Source organism: Vigna unguiculata, chromosome 11, assembly GCF_004118075.2.
Source record: "Vigna unguiculata cultivar IT97K-499-35 chromosome 11, ASM411807v1, whole genome shotgun sequence".
Classification (NCBI taxonomy): domain Eukaryota; kingdom Viridiplantae; phylum Streptophyta; class Magnoliopsida; order Fabales; family Fabaceae; genus Vigna; species Vigna unguiculata.
Genome location: NC_040289.1, coordinates 23,531,419 through 23,533,532, shown reverse-complemented (window position 1 = coordinate 23,533,532; position 2,114 = coordinate 23,531,419). Strand labels below are relative to the sequence as shown.

The 2,114-nt window shown below is 39.3% G+C and overlaps 1 non-coding gene across 1 annotated transcript; it reads right to left on the bottom strand.

Moving 5' to 3' along the window:
• Positions 1–1,098: 1,098 nt before the first annotated feature.
• Positions 1,099–1,205, bottom strand: LOC114170920. Its single transcript, XR_003601273.1, has one exon. It is a non-coding gene; the product is annotated as a small nucleolar RNA R71 (small nucleolar RNA).
• Between the last annotated feature and the right edge of the window lie 909 nt (positions 1,206–2,114).

Here is a 2,114-nt window from a genome sequence, read left to right as displayed (position 1 = left end):
ACTTTTTTAGTGCTTAATTGTCTTCTGTTAGTGCATTTTCCTCAATTGGGCTTCATTTGGCCATATTTTTGAATTTTAAGTAATTTGGCATTAATTGGTCTAATCTTTGTCTCTAAATATTATTAGGTACTTTGTGAAGCAAATTTTGGAGCTTGGACACTAATCTTAAGATGAAGAGAGAGTTTCCATATCATTTTCACGTCTACACTATGTCATTTAGCCTGTCCACGTCACTAGGCCACCATTTTCAGCCTATAGTGGAATTTTTGTAATTCTAAGTGGTAAAATGACAGTTTTGTAAATATGTAGAAATGTGGTGATGTGACCATGAGTTTTTAGGTCATTTTTTTGTCATGCGCAGCCACTTCTTCTTCCCCAATCTGATTTTACGTTTTGGGAGAGCACCATTGTTAGGGTTTATGCATTTTCTTGAATCTTCCTCACATTGGAGCTGAAAGTAACGTTTTTCTACACATTCTCTCTTTTGATTTGAGTTTTTTGTCTTCTTTTCTTCCCTTTAATGATGCATTTCATTAGATCCTATAATTGATAGAACCTTCCACAAAGGAGTTAGGAATAATGGGAATCCATTTCTGCATCATGCATATTTTGTGACTTTTCTTGATTCACCTAATATTCCTATTTTTGAGCATTCAGATCATTTCGTGCAAACTGAGCATTCTAATCATTTTGATATTCATTTTGATATTGATAATATGGCTCAACCTCCACCTCCACCTCAAGAGAGAATAAAGAGTGAGTTGATTGCACTTGAGTTCACTTATGACTCATTATGCATTCAGTATCCTAATGAGGAAGTCCCTTATGTTTTGAAAACTGGATTAATCCATTTGTTGCCAAAGTTTCATGGCCTTGCAGGTGAGGACCCGTGTAAGCACTTGAAGTAGTTCCACATTGTGTGTTCCACCATGAAACTCGCGGATGTCCAAGAGCATCATGTGTACTTGAAGGCTTCCTCATTCCTTGGATAGCAATGTAAAAGATTGGTTGTATCACCTTGCATCCAGGTCAATCACGAGCTGAGATGACATGAAGAGATTGTTCTTGGTCAAATTCTTCCCTGCATCCAGAACCACAACCATAAGAAAGGAGATTTATGGCATCAAGCAACAATCTGGGGAGAGCCTCTACGAATACTAGGAGAGGTTCAAGAATTTATGTTCCAATTGCCCCCACCACCAAATATATGAGCATATGCTTCTTTAATATTTTTATGAAGGCTTGCACCAGATCCATAAAAGCATGATTGATGCTACTAGTGGTGGTGCTCTTGGTAATTCGACCCCAACAACAATGAGGCAATTCATTGAGAACATGGCCTCTAACTCTCAGCAATTTGGCGCAAGAAAGGATGCTATTGTTGTTAGGGGAGTTCATGACATAGGAGTTGCCGAGTACACTAAGAAGTTGGAGACCATGATACATGCTTTTACCACTTTAGTTAATCAACTTGCTGCGAATTAGAGGATTGCACCTTCTATTGTAGAGTTTGTGGCATCTTTACGTTAGTTGATCATTTCACAGATTCTTTTTCCGCCTTGCAACAGGCCACGACTTTTGCACCCTCTAATACTCCTCAAGTCTGTGCTGCCAACATTTTCAATAATAGGTTGCCCTAGCGAGACCCACAAAATCATGATTTGTCCACTAACATATACAATCCAAGTTGGAGAAATCATCCCAATTTGAGATCGGGCAACCAACAACAACAAAACCAACATGTTCAAATTGTGCAGCCACCTCCTCACCAACAACAAAGAGTTACATCTGCATCCACATTTGTTCCTACTGCCACCCAGCTCCTGCTGCACCTTCATCTTCTACTTCATTGGAGGAGTTGGTGAGGATGATGACACTTCAAAATATGCAATTTCAGCAAGAGACTAGAGCTTCAATTCAGAGTTTGACAAATCAAATGAGTAGATGGCCACTAAGCTACACTAAGCTCAAGCTCACAATTCTGACAAATTGCCATCACAAACAGTTGAAAATCCGAGAAATGTGAGTGCTATCACATTGAGATATGGGAAGAAGAATGAAGTTCCCACTCCTCAGCCTACACCTGAAAAGGAAGTTGACCTTGCCACACTTCA